Raw genomic sequence first — 24,291 nt, forward strand, 5'->3', positions numbered from 1 at the left:
GACAGTATGAAATCTAGAGTCAAACAGGTTCTCAGTAATTCAGTTTCTTTTTCTCACAGCCAGTATATTTTGATGCTGGATACTGATTCTGGCAGAGTGAAGACGGGCTTTATTATGTCTCCTCAGAGTGGGGATGCTAGTGTGTTGATTAGCCTGTGGGCAGTGAAATCACACTGCCTGGGTTTAACTCCCGACTCTCCCACTTACTATCTGCATGACATCACACCAATTACTTAATATCTCTTTGCCTTTTTGCTGATTTGTAAAATGGAGAAATCAGTGATACTTACAGGTTTGTGGTGAGGATTAAACAAATGAATACTTTTAAAGTAGTACCTGAAATGTATTTGAAAAGTAATAAAATTTTAACATTAGGTCTTATTTGTATGGATTCATTGCTAGAAATAATAGTGTACGTATTCTTAAATAGAATTGCATGAAGAGAGTCTATGTCCTACTTCTCTGTATTCCCTAAAAGTATCTAAAAATTCAAATTAATTTGCATGGGAACCTATAGAGTGATAGTTTGGCATTTTTCTTTAGTACATGTATTTCCTATAATCCTAGAATCCATTTTTCCTTTTGTCCAAATGGCATTTTCCCATGTTCTGTCTGTCATTGGCACAGTCTCCTAATTTTGAAGCAGAACTTTATCTTAACCACACAGATGTTCTTTGCTAGTTTTCTGGAGTTTAGCAATGTGCCTGACACTCCATTTTCCTGACAGTTTGGTGAAATCCCTTTATGTCTTTGTATGCAGGTTCTGTGCTTCAGAGGGAGCTCTTTTACCCATGTTTTGAAATGGGACATCCCTGTCAGTCACTGCAGCCTATTGTATTTTTCTAAGACTTGCACATTGATCCTTAATCTGTGTCCCCTGAAAGGCTGCTATTTTTCACTATTTCATTTGACTTGCTAAGTTTATGGTTCCAATTAAAGGATCTGGGTCACAGTTATAGCAGTTGAACACTGTCATCCTAAAGATCACAAATTTCATACACCAGTCTACTCAGTCTTATCCACATAACATCAATTACAACAGTCCTATAAGTGTCTAACAGATTTTGACATTTATGTCTTTATTGGCAATAATCTTAAGGGGGCCTATCCTTATATTTGAAGCATGAAGGTACTTAAAAGATACAATCTCTGATGCTAGCATTCGGAGACTTTGAATGCCCAAATCTGTTAGCTTCTTGAATGGTCCCAATGCTTTATAGATGCTTTTAAAGTACCTTCAAATAGTTGAGCTGGAATTAGGTGAATCCTATAGTTAAGCAATCCCGTGGATGCCGATGGGAGAGGAAATTGAAGGTCTTTCAGATTAAAAGTTCAAATTGTGATGATTGCACCTTTTAGCCTCCAAACTGGCTTTACCTTGATCTCCCTAAGCCTGTTCAGTTCATCATATTGAAAAGATTATGACATTTTCTAAATCACCTGGGGGGAGTATTCCATTTCAATTCAGTGACTAAGTCTTTCCCTGAGCCTACAGTAGTATCCTGCTGCGTTTAGTCCTTTAATGTGGAAGTAATTCTTATGTTTATAAAGTTTTGTGGCTTTTAAATTCCACAAGGAAGCCTCACACTTTAATGTGAGATACGCTAAAAAAAAATTATTCACTGTACCTCAACTGGTCTAAAGGAAAAGCTTATCAAAGGTAGGGAAATGCTAGCCAGAGCCACTTTAAACATCAGTAAAGAGACATCACTGAAAATAAAATCACACAAAATAACATTTTGATGTTGGGAATTTTGAATTGAGATGCCAAATCTGAATCTTCATTTTTCACAAATAACATTTTTATAATTTCAAAAATTATATGTAGGGCTTCCCTGGTGGCACAGTGGTTGAGAGTCCGCCTGCTGATGCAGGGGACACGGGTTCGTGCCCCAGTCCGGGAAGATCCCACATGCTGCGGAGCGGCTGGGCCCGTGAGCCATGGCCGCTGAGCCTGCGCATCCGGAGCCTGTGCTCCGCAACGGGAGAGGCCACAACAGTGAGAGGCCCGCGTACCGAAAAAAAAAAAAAAAAAAATGTTATATGTACTCTTGGGAAGAGATTTTTAAAATATTAAAAACAATAGACAGAAAGTACCTTCAGTTGAATACAGCCATAACTCTATACATCTTTTCCAGACTTATTCTATACATGCACACATGAATTTAAATAAAATCAGTTCTCTGAATTTAGCATTACCTTATAAATTTTGTCCAAGCCATTATATTTTTGAATTGTTTTTTAATATTTTATAGATGAACCACAATATTGAATTTCCTTATTTTTATTAACATTAATTTTGGGTTTTCTGGAACTATAAATCAATTATAAAGTCATGAATATCTTTGTAAGTAAATCTTGGCCCATAATTTTTATTACTGCCTTAGGCTAAATTCCTAAGAATAAAACTGATGGTTAGTGATATTAAACATTTAAATATAATGCCAATATTTCCTCCAGAAAGACCATACCAATTTTTGCCCTCAACTTTGGCAACAATGAGATTTACAAGTTAAAAAAATAAAAAACTTTTGACCAAAAAAGATAAGTTAAAAATGACCTCATTCTAAATTTCATTTACTGTTTCACTGGAGAAAAAAAAAAATCATGTTTTTTCTTTTTTTTTGGATTTGTCTGTTACTTATCTTTAACATTTCTATGTCATTTTTACAAATGCTGGAAAGTATAATTCTGCTTCTAGTTTTAGTAATTAACATCTTTAATACAAAGTTTTTAAAAGAGAAGACTTTATTTAGCTTTTATAGATATTTTATATCTGAAATAGAACTTCTAGTAAAACATGACGTGTCCTTTACCATTTCTTTACTAATTTGTCCAAAGCTAGAACACTTTTTTTCCTCTTTTGTTTATTGCCTATCTCCTGCCACTCTAATGAGGGTAGGCAGAGATTTGTGTGTCTTGCTCTCTGAAATCCCTCTAGAGCTACAACCAAGCCTGACATGGTAGCTACACAATAAATAGTTGTTGGATGTTTAATGAAAAATTCCTTGACCAGACAGTTCCTCAAATATGAGATAGTTATGCTCTCAACATTCACTCATAAACCTTTTGCATGGTGTGGTCTTTAGACCTGGGGGTAGCCTACAAAAACCTGATGGCTCGTAACATACCTGGAGACCTGGCCCCCAGCCCGGGCTGCTGCCACGAAGACAAAGCCAGCACAGGTAAAGCTTAGAAGGCCAGGAATGCCTTGTCCCTCTCCACAACCTGCCCCCCCCCCCCAGTAACCCCATGAGAGAAGGGCCTCCTATCTTCTCTCAAAGACAGGAAGAAAATAAATTTTCAAGAGACAAAGGTGAGTGGAAAGAGCATTTTCAGGAACAGGAATGGAGGCTGCTTTAGGGAGAGGACCAGAGTGCTCCAGGGATGGCACATTCTGTCATGCCTTTCCCATGGGCGTGTTGTGGCCTCTGCCTCCTCCCTGGCCACACGGCACCCTGTGCCCCCGGAGACCAGCTGGCCCACCCCGACCGCCAGCTGCCTCTGGCCTGAGCCCCAGCTGAAACCGTGCACCTCAGATTGGGACTTGAACCCACGTGCCTGGGCTCGAACCCAGCCTAAACCCACAGTCTTCCAACTGAGATCACACACCTGGTTTCAGAACTTAATGAAACTCAGGTTCTTGATGTCTCATCATAGAAAGAACTCAGTGAGAGACAAAGTGATCGGTAAGAAGTGGATTTATTTAGAGAGAAACAGTCCACAGACAGATTGTGGGCCATCTCAGAAGGTGAGAAAGGCCTAGAAAACACTTTTAAACCCTCTCTGCACATACTGAAGTTTATACCTGTTAGAAAACTTGAGAGCTGTAAGACCAATAGCAAAGAAGAAACTCACTATACTTGGAATAATTTTAGATGAAGGGTTTGAGATCTTCCTCTTACTGCTTGTTGTAGTGTCATAAAAGTAGTTAACTAAAAATATTGCTATTTTGACCTGCCTTCTTCTTGAGAATGTTTATGTGATGTGTTGGTCTAGTTTTTATCCCACTCCCTGTAAGAACTATCTATAACCGTTATATTTCTGGGCTTTGTCTTACCCTACTATGCAAAGCGAGTCATGAATTCATAGAAGTCAAATCTTGGAACAGCCATCCTCACCTGTTGTCTAGGCTCCTGTATATTTTTTTTTTTCTTTTTTTTTTTGGCTGCGTAGGGTCTTAGTTGCGGCACGTGGGATCTTGGTTGAGGCATGCAGGATCTTTTGTTGCAGCGCATGGGCTCTTCATTGTGGTGCTCAGGCTTCTCTCTAGTCGTGGTGTGCAGGTTTTCTCTCTCTAGTTGTGGTGTGCAGGCTCCAGAGTGCGTGGGCTCCATAGTTTGCGGCACGTGAGCTCTCTCGTTGAGATGCACAAGTTCAATAGTTGTGGCGCGTGGGCTTAGTTGCCCCGCAGCATGTGGGATCTTAGTTCCCTGACCAGGGATCGAACCCGTGTCCCCTGCATTGGAAAGAGGGTTATTTACCACTGGACCACCAGGGAAGTCCTAGCTCCTGTAAATTATTGACTCTCTACCCACAGGTGGGAACAGATACTTCTATCTACTCTGTAACATCCAGTTGTTAGTTTTTAACTCTGTGGAAATTTCACCATATCAATTAGGCATAATCCTCTAATTAATTATTGTTAGTGGCTGCATAATATCCACCAGTGTATATGTTCCATTGTTTGTTTAATCATGTTTTTTTATCAACAATAATTTACTTATTTTTTTCTATTATAAATAGGTTGCAGTAAATACAAATATTCTCATATATAAATGTAGGTGTCATATCATTATGGGATTGATTTTATGATATATGGTGTACACATTGTAGTAGAATTGTAGTAGAAGTTATCAAATTGCTTTCCCAAAATTATGTAATGATTCATACTTCTGACATGTTATGTAATGTTGTCGAGTTACTTTCCCAAAATTATGTAATGATTCATACTTTTGACATGGCACATAAACACAGACATTTTATTCAGATCCCTGACAAAAATAAATGTTGTCTATTTCATGTTTGCCAATCTACTAAGTATAAAATGATATCCCACTTTTACTTTAATTTGCATTTCTCTGATTGCTGAAAATGTTGGGCATTTTGTTATGTTATATTGTTTATTTTGAATTCTGTCCTGGGACTTGTCTTTTCATGTATGTTTTACCTGTTTCTCTGAGATAAATTTGAGTTTTTCTTCGTGATTTCTAAATGCCCTTTTTATAACCATCACTTATCTGTCATTTGTGTTATAATATTTTCTAATATTTCTGTTTAACCTATCTTTAAATTTTTTTTCAAAGGGTGTGTTTAGTATTTTTCAAGTAGGTCAGATTGTTTTGGTCTCATTTTTATCTAATGGTGAATTTATCACTATTGAAATTCCAGTTTCAGCTTTTTTTTAATTAAATATTTTAGTTCAGGCTTCAACTTATCATTGTAAGTTTTATCTTTTCTGATTTTCCTCAACTAACTTTAAAAGGAAGTTCAAAAGCCAAATAATCTTTATATCCACAATATTGATAGTTTTATTAAAAAAAAAGAAAAGTGTGTTCTTTGCATAGTCCTAGATATAATTTTGAATTACTAGTTTGTATTGTTTGAAACAATTTCTAGAGAAAATCAACAAAACCAAAGATTGTTCTTTGATGTTATCAAAAAATTATGAGATCTCTAGTGAGACACACCAAGAAATAAAGAAAGAAGACTCAAGTACTTAAATCTAAATTGATACAGGATTATCACTACTGATCTCACATAAATTAAAAAAAAGATTGAGATGATACTATAAACAATTGTATGCCAAAAACTTAAATAACCTAGATTAAATGGACACATTGTTAAAAGAAACAAACTACCAAAACTGACCTAGAACATATCCAAAGTCAGAATAGACCTATGACAAGAAAAGAAATTGAGTTAGTAATCAAAAACTTCCCACAAGACAAGCTTAGCCCCAGACGACTTCACTTGTGAATTCTACCACACACATGAAGAACAAGTTACGGCACAAATTATTTCAAAGAAAATAAAGAGGAGGGAACACTCCTAACTCATTCTGTGAGATCAATATTACTGAGAAAAATAAGCAAAGACGTCACAGGAAAAGGCAACTTCAGTCAGATATCCATTATGAGAGATACAAAATCCTCAGCCAAATTTTAACAAACCAGCAACATATAAAACGGATTATGCATTATGACCAGTAGGAATTTTGCCAGCAATGCAAGTTTGGTTTCACATAAAGTAAACTTATGGAATATACCATATTAATAAAATAAATGGTAAAACACATGATCATTTAATGCAGAAAAAGCATTTGACAAAGTGCAACACTTACATGGTAAAAACACACTAAACAAACTAGGAACACAAGGGAACTTTCTCAGTCGGATAGAGGTCAACTGTGAAAAACTCTCAGCTAACATACTCAATGGTGAAAGACTGAATGTTTTCTCTGAAAGATCAAGAACAGGATAAAAATTGAACTGGAAGTTCTAGTTAAGGAAATAAAGCAAGAAAAATAAGTGAAAGACCTCCAGGTTTCAAAGGAAGAAATAAAATTATATTTTCAGGTAGCATGTCTATATCAATTTTTCTTTGATATAGAAAAATTAATATAGTTAAGATGAAAATAGTCCATAAATTAATCTACACAGTCAGTGTAGCCTGGTGAGCCAGGAGTGTAATGATGATATTGACAGTGGTGGGAACACAGAGAAAATAATGAGCTTGGCTATAGACATGTTAAGTTTTAAGTGTCAGCAGGATATTCAAGTAGAAATATCTTGCAGACAGCCAAACATGAGGGCTTGGAGAGCATACGGTGATTAAATTCCCTTTTGCGGATTTGTATGTGTTACTTTCATCTTTTAAATTTTATTTCCCTTGGTGATTTGGCCATGTGATTTCTTTACTAGAGTCCCTTCTGACTTTTTATTACTTCATATTATAAATATCTGGATACATTTCAAGTTGCCCTTTATTTCAGTAACATTCCATTATTTTCTCATATTTCTTGGAAAACATTGAGATTATTTTATTCATTTCCCTCTCAGTTTTATTTTGAAACACTTACTGTGATACTGCTAATATTTAGCAAGATGTGTTAGGTCTACAGGCACGTACACACACATACTTACATACAAACTACTAGTTCAGGAGAGTTTCCATGTTTTCAATTATTTGTCAAGAGCTTTCCCATATCTCCTCTTGTGTTTTTGACATACTTTTGGCTTGATTGATTTATGTAAACATTTAATTAAATGATATTATTTAAAAAGTGCTATGAAAGCTCTGGGAGGCTCAAGAGACCCTTCTCAAGTACAGGATGATGACTAACATGCTCCTAGAACTTCATCAATTTAAATCAAGTTCTTTTACAGTTCCAACACCAGTATAGTTCACAATAGTCTAACCTCACTTCTACACAAAATTGTGAATAAAGGACCCAAAAATACGTTTTGTGACAATAGAATAGAAACATGGGATCACTGAACATGTGAGTGGAGGATATGCCAAAATAGAAATTAAAAATTGAGAAATTTGGTTGCATTAAATTTTAATAATTGCCTAATGTGTCATTATTCATAAGCTTTAGCAAAGTTTGCAGGGCAGGGAAAGCCTCTCTGTCCACCTGTTCTTATCAAAGAGGAAGAGAACTAACAGGATGTATCATTTTCTAGGGCTTTAGACTACATTTGTTAGCTGGTCTTTTTCATTCCTCTAAGTTACTCAAATGGATATACAAATCTTTTCATTCTAAGGAACCTATTTTATTCAAGTTAAATCATCCACTACTATAATTTCCTATTCAAAAGTAAAATCTTTGGATGAGCAGAACTATACTTTTCTAATATTATGTATCATTCAGATATATAATATTTGTACCAGGAGCTATATTTTTGAATATCCACAGCCTTCCACATGAACAACTAGTAGATGTTAAACAATTTATACCATAAACCTACCACAAACCAAGAAAAATTGATAGTTAAAGCATTTTACTGAGGATTTCTCTGTAAAATATTGATGATCTGACTTCGGTAAAAAAAAAAAATTCCAGGTAATATTTTTCCTCTTGAGGGGTATTTGCCCATTTCAGTTGTGAAAGAGCTTCATTTAATACCAGTAAGATTCATCATGATCCCGGCTTTTCAAACTGATAATCAGGAGGGCCTGGTTTCAAAGAATAATGCAAGAAAGGTTTTCATATAGATTCTGCATATGTTTCTACTTATTCTACCTACAATGCAATAATAATATTGTGACTCAACAATGCTTTGATGGCTTTGTTCTCTGATCACACACCTTTCTTTCTTGAAAGACAGACATCAGATATCAACTTTCATACAAGAAAAATTTTGGAGGCATAGATTATGCCAGGATCGTTCTGAGGCTTTAGCAATGGAGAAACCATCAGTCACCACCTGACTATGATATCTTAAGTTGGCTATTCTAGGGACTCTGAACATTTTAAAGATTCTTGAGAAGCTTTAAAGAAAAATAATTTCTGCTTTAAAAAAAACTATAAAAATATCTAGGGAGTGATAAACATTCAAAAATATAATGATTAGATAGTGGTGTGGGTGACACAGGTGTTTTCATTCACCAGAGCTAATCAGACTGCACATGTCAGGTCTGTGCATTTCACATTATGTAAACTATATTTTAATGAAAATAAGAAATATATTTACATTTTCATGACTTATCTGTCCCATCAAAGGAATTTGCAGCATATTTTGTTAGATTCATTTTCTCTTAGCTCTGTTAAAATAACTTCAGCAGGGGTTTCTCTGGTGATCCAGCGGTTAAGACTCTGTGCTCCCAGTGCAGGGGGCCTGGGTTCAATCCCTGGTCAGGGAACTAGACCCCGCATGCCACAACTAAAGACCTGGTGCAGCCAAATAAATAAATAAGTAAATATTTAAAGATAAATAAATAAAATAACTTCAGCAATAGATACTTGTCATTGAAAAGGTTAACCTGATAAATACTATTGTTTGTGTGATATGAAAGTGATTACACCAAGAAGTGCTGTATGACATATTTAGATAGGCCAACAATAAGCCATGCCAAAACATAGCGTTTAGAGAATTTAAAAAAATACTACTAACATCTCATGATTATTTATTAAGCTAACTCTGTATGGAAGATATTCAGATAACTTTTCCTACTTGAATTATTTAGCCAACTGCTGTAAAATGCATGTGAATATAATTACAAATCAGAACACAATTAGACAACATTAAGAAAGCATGTATATAGGAGTTTACTGTATTTGCTCATTTTAGTGTTAGTACCAGCTATAAACAAAATGAAATTTCTGTGTAATACTATAAGATCCATAAATGGTATGAGACCAAGAAAAATATTTTGGTTTAGAAGTTTAGAAATATATTTGTTAAACATATTTATTAAGCATTTACTATATGACAGGCACTGTTTTAAACACTGGCAATCTGTCAACTAACAAAATACCTGTCATCATAAATCCTACATTATGTTGATGGAGAAATAAAAATATGTCTTTTGGTTCTGGTTCAGTTGACTTGGATGGTCTTATATCATATGTAGCTATATTTCCTAATACTAAATCCTATGTCTCTGAAGCTGAGGTACAAAGGAATATGATATGAAACTGTGTCCTGAGGTATACCCCACACATACATGAATAAATGGCACATGTGAAGGAAATTCTCAAGTGTGATGAACACCTCGGGGACCACTGTAGAGAACAACATCACAAATGACTAGTAGCTAAAACACATCATGGAGTTGCTCTCAAAAACGGTAACAGAAGACATGACAGAAGCAGAGTTTGAGTAAAACAGAGAAATAACTTCATAGCCATTCAGCATCCAGCTAATAGACACCAGTAGGAACTCCAAGTAGAGATTGTGTCTCTCTACTAATAGGTCCCTCTGTGACTACACAGGGCACACATGCTGGGGAGTGAGGAATAGAGAGGAGTCACTAGTTCCGCTATCTACATGCCTTGCAGAGCTTCCTTGGTCCAAAAGTTTTCAAAACTTTCTTTTATACTTCTGGATATTGCTTTCCCTCAGGGAGAAAAGTACATCAGAACAAAAAGTTACTCTAGTTGTTTGAAATAACATTTATTTAGGGAAGTGTAAGCCAACAATTCGATGAGAAGAGGGCAGGTGGTCACAACATTTGTGGGAAAAGAATATTCCATCTAGTATCTAATGCTATACAAGAAGATTTTTGAAATGCATGATGTTCTTTGAGTTATAGGTAAAAAAGCAAATAAAAAAGCATAACTAATAAAATGGACCCAACAGTGTTTATGTAAATATTTATCTAACATTGTATAATCATTGCCCAGACCTGAAATGATATTCACATGTCCAGAGGGCAATTGTCTGTCAAAGTTAAATATTTCCTATTTCCCCATCTTGTTTCAGTATCTTCCATGGCCTTCAAGGTAAATATATTGATGTATTGTGAAGAAATGTCAATAGGTACACATGTGACGTATCAGGAGCTCTAAAAACTGGTTTTATTTCAGTTGAAAAATCAAAAAGCAGATGGCACCTGAAAAAGGGGCATTTTGAAGATACACTGAACATAGAAACTTTCTGTTAAGTACTACTTTTCTTTTCAGAACTACCCAGAATTATATGCAAGATGCCAAACAGAAATTTCTTCACATTTTGTGGTGAAATGGGTGATTGTCAGTAAAATGTCTGTGGCTACTTTCTTATACAGAACCAAACTAATTCTGTTTATTATTTCCCAACTCAGTTGTAAAATGCATATGTTGACATCTAAAAATTGAGATTCAATATGAAATGATCATAGGAGAAAAAGAGCAGTTGTCTTAAAAATACAGTCCCACCAACTACATGATAAATTCTCCCAGTGTTGATTTTTTCTTTTAATCTTAGAGTTAGCGTGTTGAGAATATTTTCTGTTATGTATATTTCTAGTTGTTCTAATAATGATGAGGCTTTCTGCTTTTTCATGCTTATGTAAGTTATTAATGTTTCAGAGGTGGACCTGTGATGTTTTCTGTCATTTATCTTCAGTACCTTCCATTCTATTGGGGCACAAGTTTTACATCTTACAAAGTATCTGTAACATTATAATAAATAAATAAACAAATAAATAACATATTTGAGAATAAATTAGCATACCAAATTGCTTTTGAATTTAATTATTTTATTTATTCACAAACATATAAATATTTACTATGTACCTATTAATGCCAAGTGTTAATAAGCCAACTATTTACATGACAAAATACCATCTTCTAAGTCTCTATAATCTTGAAAAGGGAGATTAATTAACATAATATAATAGCATGAGGATATATGTCATTGTATACTGTTGGATTTAAGGAATGAGAAGTCATTTATTCCTATCTACCTGTGAATATTAAGGAAAAGTTTTTACAGCTTAGTCCTGAAAGTGAGAAACTATGACATATTGGAGCATATGCAGGCAGATGGAGAAATGTGAGCAAGGGAAATGCAAATATATAGTGGATGTTTTGGGAAACTGAGTTTCAAGAGTTCTATTTCTGCACCACAGAACATGAGAAGGATGAAAATAGAGATACATGCAGAGGATAGTTCATGAAAGTTTATATATGTTATGCTAGACATTAAGATGGAAGTCATATGATTAATATTTCAGTTGATTATAGGGAATTGGAGGTAAAGCAGTATGATTTTAACGTAAAAACCACGACAAAAGATAGATCCAGAATATGGAACACTCACCAGGAAAGGCAAACTTTGTCAGGCTTTAGTCAAATAAGAGGTAAAGTCATCTAATAGAATAGAAAAAAGTGGGAAAAAAAAGGATGAAAATCACTTTTTCTTATTTATATTGGTGGGTTTGGAATTCTGAGACTTTTTATTTTATTTTTTTGCGGTACGCGGGCCTCTCACTTGCTGTGGCCTCTCTCGTTGTGGAGCACAGGCTCCGGACGCGCAGGCTCAGCGGCCATGGCTCATGGGCCCAGCCACTCCGTGGCATGTGGGATCTTCCTGGACCGGGGCACGAACCCGTGTCCCCTGCATCGGCAGGCAGACTCTCAACCACTGCGCCACCAGGGAAGCCCCTCTGAGACTTATTTTAAACGGAGGCTTAGATATGAGGGGATTTGGCTGTGACATCTGTCATTCAATTGATCTCCAGGGTTGATTTGGCTGATTTGGCCGGCTAGGCAGCTGTCCCCTTCCTCACTACTGCGTATGCTTCTCCCATAGCTACAGTATGCTCTGTTGAAAAGGACAACGATTCCCGTTGGAGGAGGATCATTCTTTAGTCATTTTTTTGGGTATACCAGTAGCCATGCTCTCCTTTCCTTTTAGAGTCCCAAACAAGCTCTATAAGGTCCATTTGTAGGAGAACTTAGGGTAGTCAAGTTTCCAAACTCCAGGCACCTCCAAATGAGGTGCTACCTGTGGCTGTCTGCCTTTTTGGAAAAAAAAAAAAAAGGCTTGCTCTAAAGAAGGATGTAGAACAAAGAGACTATTCAGGTATGAAGATATCTTTTAGCTATGAATTCATTTTCTCTTTTGTGTGAAAAACGTGAATCCCAAGGCGGTTTCTAGAATTTTCTAAGGTCCCACAGGGAATTAATGAGAGACTAAATAAATGCTAACCTTTCTAAAATAGTTCATAGTTACATTTCTTAAAAACAAAACATTGTTACATTATGTAACAGTTTTAAGACTATTTTTAGGACAGTTTTAGGATTAAACTAAATTGCAAGTGAGGTACAGAGCTTTCTCGTATACCCCCTGCATAGCCTCCTCTATTACCAACATCACTCACCTGAATCGTACAGTTTTTACCAAGGGTGAACCTAATTGACACATCATAATCACACAAAGTCCATAGTTTATCTCAGAGTTTACTCTTGTTGTCATTCTATGAGTTTGAACAAATGTATAGTGACATATATCCATCATTATATCATACAGAATAATTTCACTGCCCTAAAAATCCTCTTTGCTCTGCCTATTCATTTTTCCCCAACACCCAACCCCTAGCAACCACTGATATTTTTTATCATCTCCATAGTTTTATCTTTCTAGAATGTCAGGTAGTTGGAATCATATAGTATGTAGCCTTTCAGATTAGCTTCTTTCACTTAGTAAATGTATTTAAGATTCCTCATACTTTCCATTACTTGATAGCTTGTTTTTTTAGTGTTAAAATCCCATTGTCTGGACGTGCCACAGTTTACAATGAATTTGAGTTCCAGTTGCTTCAAATCCTTACCACCATTGGGTGTGTCGGTGTTCTGGATATTGTCCATTCTAATAAGTATATATTGGTACCCCATTGTGCATTAATTTGCATTTCCCTAGTGATATGATGTGGAGCATCTTTTCATATACTTATTTGCCATCTGTACATCTTCTTTGGTGAAGTATCTGTTAAGGCATTTGGTCCATTTCCTAATCAGGTTGCATGTTTTCATACTGTTGAGTTTTAAGAGTTCTTTGCATGTTGTGTTAGAGGTCTTTATCAAATGTGTCTTTTGCAAATATTTTCTCCTAGACTATGTTTTGTCTTCTAATTCTCTTGATATTGTCTTTGCAGAGCAGAAGTTTTTTTCATTTTAAGGAAGTCCAATTTATCAATTATTTCTTTAATTAATCTTTATTCATAGGTGACAATACCACATAAGTTGCCTGCATTTAGGACATTAGCCTGTGTAAAAAGAAATCACCGTTGCCAAGGTCTTGTAAGTTTTCTTCTATATTATCTCCTAGGAATTTTATAGTTTTGCATTTCACATTTAGATCTCTGATACAGTTTAAATTAATTTTTGTGAAGGTGGTAAGGTGTGCATCTAGATTCATCTTTTCTGCACATGCGTTTGTGGTAGTTCCAGCATCATTTGTTGGAAAAACTGTCTTCATTCCATTGTATTGCCTTTGCTCCTTTGTCAAATATCAGTTGACTATATTTATGGGGGTCTATTTCTAGGCTCTCTGTTTTATTTCATTGATATATTTGTCTATTCTTTTACCAATACTCACTGTCTTGATTACTGTAGCTTTATAGTAAGTCTTGACATTGGGTAGCATCAGTCCTCCTTTTTTTATTTCCTCTCAGTATCATTGACTTTTGTGTGTCTTTTGCCTCTCCATATAAATATTATTATCAGTTTGTCAATATTCACAAAATAACTTGCTGGGGTATTGACTAGGACTGCACTGAAACTATATATCAAGTTGGGAGGAACTGACATCTTGCCTGTAATCCGATTTTGATTATATGAAGGTTATTGTGATTCCCCAAATCATCCTGATTGTGATGAGACTCTTGTTCTGGTTCACATATTTAGCTAACAAATGTTTGAACATGTACCATAACATATACTCAGGAAGTAAAATGTAAACAGACCTATATATTCCTGTAATCCTGGAGTTTTATTTATTGTTAGAAGATAGCTATTGAAAAAAATGTTAAAAGATTGATAATTCTAGGAAAGAAAATAAATGGACAATATTAATTGCACGTATATCATCAGACTCTTAAATTCTCAGGTTTGCAACTGAATCCTTCATAGTAGTTTGGCCATTGTTCTTTGATATATGCTAATTGGACATTTGTAGATCTTCTTTGGAGAATTGCCTATTTAAATCTTTTGCCCATTTTTTACCAGGTAATTTGTCTTTTTATTGCTGATTTGTAAATATCCTTCATATATCCTGGAAAATAGACCCTTTCCAGATATATAATTTGTAAATACTGTTCCCATTCCACAGCTTGCCTTTTTTTCTTTCTTAATAGTGTCCTTTGAAGTACAAAAGTTTTCAATTTTGATGTCTTTCAATTTAATGATTTTTCTTGGTTTTCTTGTGCTTTAGGTTTCAAATCAAAGAAACTATTGCATAAAGCAAGTTTATAAACATGTATTCCTATATTTTTCTAAGTTTTCTTTTTAATTTTAGTTTTTACATTTAGAAATATAATTCACTTTTACTTAATTTTGGTACTTAATGTGACATAAGTGTCTCAATTTATTCTTCTGTATGTGGATATCCAATTGTCCTAGCACCATTTCTTGAAAAGACTGCTCATTCCCCATTGCTTTACCTTGGGCACCTTTGGTGAATATCAACTGACAATAAATGTAAGGGTTTATGTCTGGACTTTCAATTCTATTTCATTGATCTATGTTTTTATCTTTATTCTAATTTCTCACTGCATAAAATTTTTAGATCAGTTTGGGGAGTATTTGCCATCTTAACAATATGAAATTTTCCAGTCATGAACATGATATGTCTTCTCATTTATTTAGGTGTTCTTCAGTTTCTTTTGATGATATTTTGTAGTTTTAAGAATACAAAAGAATACAAGTTACTGCTTAATTTGGTTCAACTATTCCTGAGCATTTATTATTTTTAATGCTATGATAATTGGAATTATTTTCTTAATTTTAATTTCAAGTTGTATATTGCTAATATATAGAAATACAAATGATTTTAGTATATTGGTGTTACATTCTGCAAAATTGCTGAACTTGTTAACTCTGTTTTTGTAGATTTCTTAGTATTTTTTTTTTCCTATTTATCAGCTTGGATAATCTCAATTAACCTATCTTCAAGTTCACTCTTTTCTTGTTTTCCTGCCTGCTCAAATCTTCTGTGAATCTAGTGCATTTTTCATTGTAGTTATTAGACTTTTCAACCCCAGAATTTCTTTCTGGTTCATTTAAAAAAAAATTAATTTCTATCTCTTTCTTGATATTCTTTATTTGATGAAGCACTATTCTGATACTTTGTTTTAGTTCAATAGACATTTTGTTACGTCTTTGAAAATATTTAAAATAACTGATTTAAAGTCTTTGTTTAATGGATTCAACACTGCATCTCCTCATGACAGTTTCTATGGAATACTTTTTTTCTTATATATGGGCCATATTCTCTTGTTGTTTTTGCATGTCATGTAATTTTTGGCTGAAAACTGGACATTTTTATTTAGGTGAGGTGGCTACTCTTGACATCAACTCCTCCCCAAGGTTTTTGTTATTGCTGATTATTTTAGTTGTTTTTTTGTTTAGTGACTTTACTGTAATACTTCTGTCAAGTCTGTATTCTTTGTCATGTGTGTCTTCTGTAGTCTCTGTTTAGTTAATTTAGTGGTCAGCTAATGATAACACAAAAGGTTTCTTAACTGCCTGGAGCCAGTAAGTTTCCCAAACTTTGTGAACAAATTCTGTATGTATGGAGGTCATGCCTTCAATATTCACGCTGGCAGTTGACAGCTCTGCCTTAGACTTGACTTCTTACTCGATGCATATCCTAAAGCTTAGCCAGAGAGGAGAGACTAGGGCCTTCTCAGATTTTCCTCAGCTTGTGTACAGTCCTGGGTGGGCAAGATGCCCTCTGTGTGTATGTGTCATTCTAGATTCCCATGAATATGTAGAGCTTCATGAAGCCTCTGTGAACACTTCATTAGCCAGATTTTTCTTTACAGATTTTTGTTGTTGCTGTTGTTGTTAGTTAGTTATTTGCCCCAACTCTTATCTACAGTCTTAGGCTGCGACATTTAACAATTGCTTGTAATTATTTTTGACAAATACCCTTGGGAGAAAGGCTTTTCACATAGAGTGATCTCTAAGCCAAGTCAAATACAAACAGCCTTGCCAGTGGAGTCTTTCAGGAAACCACAAACGATACAATAATGTCAGTTCTCTTGGAATGAGCTTTGAAGGAGCTCCAGCCTTAGTCTTTTCCCTCCAGTGCATGCAAGACTGCCAGTTTTCACCGTGAATGCAAGTTGTTAGTTTTCAAGGCTCACATACAGTTGGAGAACGGGGAATGGGACTAGAGCAAGTTAAAATACAATAAATCTCACAATTCTTATAAAGATTCAGTCATTTTTCTTGAATTAACATTCCTAGATTGTTGCAAGCCTTTGGTTAATTTCCAGAGTTCTGAGAAAGATGATTCTGATAATTCTTGCTAGTTTTCTTGTTGCTTTTATGGAGGAGGGAATTTTTAGAGATCCTTACTTCACCATTTTTTCTGACATACACAAAGTGGATACAGAGTATAGAATTTAGTTGTGACAGCTTGTATTTTTTCACTTAACGCACAATTTTGAAAAATTATATATACTTCCATAATTAGTATAACTACAAAAACTACCTTATTCTGTGACAGTTGTTTTTATAAAATGTAATTCTGTTAGGTAAATAGTTATATAATTTGATTATATTATTTAATTTTATAATTTACTTATATAATTCTGGGCATTCAATCATGGTGAACTTTCCAGAATATATACTATATGTACATATACTGCTTTTGTTTCTGGGACAGTTTACACACCACCTGAAGTTATCAGTTAATCCATTCCTTAATTCATTCATACATGCATGCATCTATCCATTCATATATTAATTTGAAAACTGTTTATTCAGTACTTGCTTTTTGTTAGCTTTACTAGAAGCATAGAATGGAATGAGAAGCTTCGAATAGAATGATGAAAAAATTATATATATATATATATATATATATGACGAAAATTAGAAGGATCCTGAAAAATAGGCATACACTTGAATTCCTCTGTGTTATATTCTGATATGGAAGAAATAATAGTATACATGTGAATTGCTTGGCACATGAAACACCATCTTGAATAATCTGGTATAATTAATAACTGTATTGTCAAGTTACTATATTTATATGTGACTCATATTTATGTTATATTCTATTAATTTAGGGACAATCACTTTTCTCTTTGACCTATTTTATAGTTGAGATATAATTGACATGTAACACTATATTAGTTTCAGGTATACAACATAATGATTCAATACACGTATATATTGCAAAATAAATTTAAATGCTGCTAAATAATATTACCAAATTCCCAGGTACAATTGCTCATTTTTAAGAATGCCTCATACTGTAAAAGTATACATATTAATAATTTCTTTTAAAAGATTTATATTTGTACATATATTTACACATAAATTATGTGGCAATCTCTAAATTAAAACTGTAAGAACCTTTGCAGTTGCTGTACCCTAGAATATTATTTTCCTGGATATCAGCATGGTTATCAGCATGATTCACCTCCTTATCTCCTTCATATTGCTCCACTACCTTATCTGAGAGACATTTCCTGATTAGGCTATTGAAAAGTGGTGCTTCTCTTACATGCTTTATTTTCCTTCATAATGCTTATCTCCTTCTAAAATATTTTATATTTATTTTTTCTATCTTGCTGCCGTTTTTGTTTACTGCAGCATCCTTCTAATCTAGAATAGATGTAGTATACACTTGATAAATCTTTGTCGAATTTTATGCTTCTGTGCTGATCGAGCCCCATTCTTTCTTTCCTTGTGATTCACCTGTTCTGTAGAGCACATCTTTGTTTCTCCTTTTTCGATAAATATTGCTGTATTTTTCCCTGGTTTGATGAGTAGAAAAAGTAAAATGCTTTCTCTGTGTTATTAGAAATTTTAAAGTACAAGTTATGTCTCCTTTCTTAAATGATTGAATCTTGTATGTAAATTATGGCAGATATGTTTTCAGTCTTTTTTTTGAATGCTTATTTCAGAATCCCTGAATACTAACATTGTATTTTGAATGGATATGTTTGTTATTTGACTAACTAGCTAATATAATATATAACTTACTTTCAGGTTGTAATATGATTGAACTAATGGTCAATAGTATATGGTTTCAAGTATCACCAAAAGGAAATTCTTTGTTATAAAATCCTGAAGGTTCAGCTGATCCTGTAACAAACTTTTAACACACTAAGTTCCCATATTAACTTTTTTACCACTATCATATTTTAAAGTATTATTTCTATAGCTTTTTGTAGTGACGATTTAACAGGTGCTGGCCTTTGTTTGAAACAGTGAAACAAACATGGCCTTGGGCAACCTTTTAATGATTTCAGATTTAAAATGAAGTTTCTACCCGTGGTATTCATTATACCTTTTAAAACTAACCAATACTTTCCTAATGCCATTATTCAATCTCCTACCTCACACAATTCTGCTTACCTCTAATTACTTCAAAACTTGACTGAGATTGAGGTCTACATTTTAATATATGAGTTGGAAAATCAATAAAAGTTCTAGAATGATATTTACCCTATTAAGGTACATAACATTATTAAGGATATAAAAGGGAATTGTTTGGCCAGAATGCATTTCATTGTGCATGCTGCCTCATTGCTGTAATACAATACTCACTGGATTTAGGAGCCCACTGGAAAACCTTCCTATCACTGTTGCACCAAAAAACAACCTCCAGCTTTTTAGAAAATTAGATTTGTCAATACTATTGGGTTGTGTGGCTGAATACACAGTAGATGAGGGTGAAAGATTATAAATTAAGCCCTTAAAGTCCTTTTTATTTATTTGTTATTTAAGACTATGATGTGTTTGCCTTCCCCGAATGTGCTCTGAATGTGCTATTGTTTCATTATTTATAAATGGCTTGTGAGATATTAAGTTCACTATTTTAACTTTTCTTGTTAGCATGCATTAGAATGCCATTTCATTGTTTTCCTGTGTAGAATTTTGGGAGCATTCTTACTGTAAGAAAGAACTCACAAATTCATATTTAAAATAAAATCGATTATGTTGGAGATGAAAACATCTCACATGGCACAAGATGTGTATTCACTGTATGAATAGAGGAAAGTTGTGAGGCATATGTTTTAAAGTTGTATTTCCTCCAATTTAGGAATATGTATTTTAATGGAGTGGTATTTAAGATTATATTGTTTGTTTTATATATATGGATAATGCATCACAGGTTTATTAAATGACATCATATAAGTCAAACAGCTAAGAAGATATCTGATTAAATAAGTAGAGCATGACTTCTAGTTCTGTGAATTTCTACAGGCATGTTAATTTTTATATCTATGTTTCTCAGTGAAAATACTCACAATTATTGCATATTTATATTCAGTATTTTAGAATTTTATATAAAAAATAAAAAAGCATTATGGGTATATGAATATATGTATACCTAGATGAATGTATAGATGCTACTGGTGAATATATATGTGTGTTTATGGACACACATGACACCATTGAGAGAATTCTCAGGAAATGGAATGTTCTACTAAACCTAAATTATTAAATATAGCTTAGCCAGTACTTTTGGAAAATTTTACTTTATCTATATTGATCTCAGTGCTTACTAAAGAATGTATTTTTGCTGTTATTTTAATGGTTAAATTTAAATATGTATTTTTTTGTTACTTATCTCTTTTAAACTAATTTTTAATAACCTAAATTTGTTGGTTCAAGCTATAATTACATATAATAGAAATATTACACTAAAATCCTAAATATGAGCATGAAATTGATAAGTTAATTGCTTAATCATTTTATTGTTTCTATATCTGATTTAATATTATCCATAGTATACTTGCATATCTATCAGTCTGTTATCTATATCCCCATTGCCATATTTAATGGTTTACAGAAGGATAAACCCAACGAATAATATTTATTTAATAAACATATATTTTAACCAATCAATATAATTTAGAAGGATATGAATCTCAATTCATAATCCATAAATTCAAGCATACCAAAAAGTTAAATTTTGATAGTTTATATGTCATTTAAAGTATGATTCTGAACTCACAGTCTGGTGGAATAGTAAGAAATTAAGTAACAGTCATTATCAGGTCTAAGTCCATCACCTCATATATGCATTGCATAAGGCTTCTCCAGTCATTAGATATTTGTTCATGACGGTTATTACTGGGATGCACATGGTTCATTTAATCGGGTGTCTTTTGTTTCAGTAGTTCTGTTACTTTTAGGAAATGACTGAGAATAAGTATATTCAATAATTGGAGCTCTCGGGTCTTGAATCCAGTCTTTGCTGGTGCATCACAGATATCTTTTCTGAGATCTTGCCACATCCCACACGCCCAAGGAGCAATAAGGAAATATGCTTGATGCCTTAGCTTGGGCTGCCATGACAAAATTTCATAAACTAGGTAGCCTGAACAAAATAAATTTATTATTTCACAGTTCTGGAGGCTGCTAGTCCAAGATCAGTGTGCCAGCATTGTTGGAATCTGGTGAGAGCTCTCTTTGTGGCTTACAGATGGCCGTCTTCTTGCTGTGTCTTCACATGGCAGAAAGAGAGTAAGAACAAGCTCTCTAAAGTCTCTTCTTACATGGGTATCAGTCCCATCCTGAGGGCCTCACCTTTATGACCTCATCTAAACCTAATTACCTCCCAATTTTCTATTTCCAATACCATCACATTGAAGGGTAGAGTCGAGAAAACAGATTCTAAAATCATGGGCATGAGTGTATTTTGTTATGAAGAAAAAAAAAGTTCCTTTCGAGAAAATGAATTTAGTTCATTGATTCTAACTTGTCTGCCATCTCTTGAATTCCAAGTATAGAAATGAGAATAATGAAAACGGTAAGAGATGACCTTGCAATTGATGAATCAATTGACTCCATACTGGAACTATGCACCTGGTGACAGCAAGATGTTTTAATGTTTGTTACAGAGAAACAGAAGTTCAGATGAGGTGTTACATTCATGCCCTCAGAATTCTCAGAAAGGTAATATAGTGTGAGGTGCTCTAATACAATAACTGTGATTGTTAGAGTAGTATTTAGCATTTTCTAGTGCAAGTTATAATTATAAAGAATATAGTATGATATGATGTATAGTATATAGAAATACAAAAAAGGTATAAAAGTTATTAATTTCCAAGCAATATTGAGTCCAAATCTTCAGTTCTTTCTAATATCATAGAAATATGGATTCCACCATTATTATATACCATTATAAAACATGGATTCACAACTTGTGAATTATAGTACCAAACTGCCTTCTAGTTATTGTCTTCCTGGTTTAAGCTTCAACAGAATGGAAAATAGTTCTCTTTTTCTGTTTCCCCTTCTCATAGGTAATCTTAGGATTACAGAAACAACCCACTGAAGCATTTCTTCTTATATACACTACCTCTTTCTCCAAGTAACTACCACACTGTTCTCATTCAGTTTGATCATCTCAGCTGATTGTAAAAATAATGATATATATTCATACTAATTTGTTCTCACTAAATAGAAGTTTGGAATAATTGAATGCCATTTTACTTGAATCCTCCATGATAGTTATCACTTAAAAGAGGACATTTTAAACACTACAGAACAAGTTTCTAAAAGTGACACGTCCAGCAGCATGACTGCAATACCAATAATTTTAAGAAGGACCGAAGTTCTGTGAATTCCCTCACACTGTGATTGGACAGTCTTTTTCTCTCATGGGTTGTCCCAATCACTGCAGTCTTGAACTGAACCACATGTCCACAGCAGTCTGTTCACCTCTCAAATTCCCTCCTGCTCTCTACTCTTTTTAGGGATTGACACAGGAACTCCCTCTCCCCATCCAAAATCTACCCTTGCTGTGTCTGTGTTATTGATGCTTTCTTCTCAACTGCTAAAAGGGAGGAATGTTTCCTCTCCTGTCAAAGTCAACTTGTCCACAAATGCTTCTCCCATTTTACATTCTCAGCAGTTTCACCTTTTCAGACATCCTCTCACTGGTGCTATAAGCTTCTCATGTCTGCAGTATTTTTGCCAGTAGGCTAGAAACATATCTTAACTCCTACAATTTTTGAAAGAAAACCAAACAAAATGAAACCTCCTTTGATCCCCACATTCCTCTATGGCAGAGGTTCCACTTCATTTATTCCCTTCATATCTAAACTTCTTAAAAGATAGACCTGTACATGCTGTTTCCATTTCCTGTGCCGCCCATTCATGTTGCAACCCCCATGAACTCTTGCTCATACTTCCATCACTCTATCAAGTGTGGAGTGATTCCAAGGCACCCAATCACCTCTGTTCAGCTGTTCAGACTTAAATTTAGGTATCAGAGCAGCCCTTAACTGAACTAACCACTTTCTCAAGAAATTACTCTTTTTCATGGCTTGCTCCCACTCTTTAGAGGTTTTTCAACCACAGTCCAAACTCCTGTATACTTCTACTCTTCCACACTCTAATTGGTGCTATTCTCTAGGATTCTATCCTGACCATTTCTCTCTCTTTTCCTTCTCTCTCTAGGGGATTTAGGCAACATTGAATGTGATATATGTGCCAATGATTCCCAGATAGTGACCTTTATTTGAGATAAATGGAGATATATATCATCTACCTACTTCACATATGTACTTCTCTGTGTTGCAGGTATCTCAGCTTAAAGCATGCAAACTCTTTGGCACGTCTGATCTTAATTCCGTGTTTTCACTTTCAGTGCCATTAGCATCCAACCACTTGCTAACCTCTGCCAATCAACAAACCCCCCAAAAGGTAACCTCCTTAACCAGTTTCTATCATCTCACATTTTAAAAGCCAATTTGAAAAATGCCCATAATTAGTCATTTTAAATACATATGGTACTTTAATTATGCATTGCTTCTTCCCTTTGCTAGAGTCTACTCTAATAGGGACAGATAGTGCTCATATCTATGTAATAGTTCACCTCTCACTACCCTATCAGTCAGGGTAATTGGAGCATATTTGAGCCACGCCCTACTTTAATTTGTCTGATTTCATTAAAGGGAGTTTTTTCAATCACCAAGAAATGGAATTTCTCAAAGGATTTCACAAACTCTGAATGGAATTCCATTTTGCCTTTTGTCTACTTGCCAAAATTTTATTTTTATTTTAAGATACACTTCAACCCCCTCACAAGTTAGGTGCCTAATTTTGAATTCCAATTCTACCGGCCTCTGTGTATGTGATCTTTGGCAAGTTACACAGTCTTTGTGCCTCCATTTTCTTGTCTGTAGAAAAGAGACAGTATCTTATAAGGAAACAACAAGTATTGCTTTTGGGTTTATTTATGTGAAACACTCAGAAAAATCCCTGGTTCATAGTAACCACTCAGTGAATGCTATGCTACTACTTATACTCTTCCTTCTCCTCCTTGTCATCATTTTCATTTATAATAATAGGATAATACATACCATTATTACACTACTTAACTCACTTAAGAAGAGTGGGTGTCTTATTTATCTTTGTATTCTCATGTACTAGTTATTCATGGTTTCTGTAAGACTACCACAAATTTAGTGACTTAAACAACACAAATTTTGTATCCTACAGTTCTGTAAATGGGAAGTTCAACACAGAAACACTGGGCTAAAATCAAGATGTCAGTAGGACTGCGTTCCTTACCAGAGGCTCCATGGAAGAATCTGTTTCTTTCCCTTTTCCGTCTGAAGCTGCTCACAGTCATTGACTTGGGCGCCCCCTGTTTCATCAAAGTC

This window comes from Grampus griseus (assembly GCF_964374135.1).
Source record: "Grampus griseus genome assembly, chromosome: 4".
Lineage (NCBI taxonomy): Eukaryota > Metazoa > Chordata > Mammalia > Artiodactyla > Delphinidae > Grampus > Grampus griseus.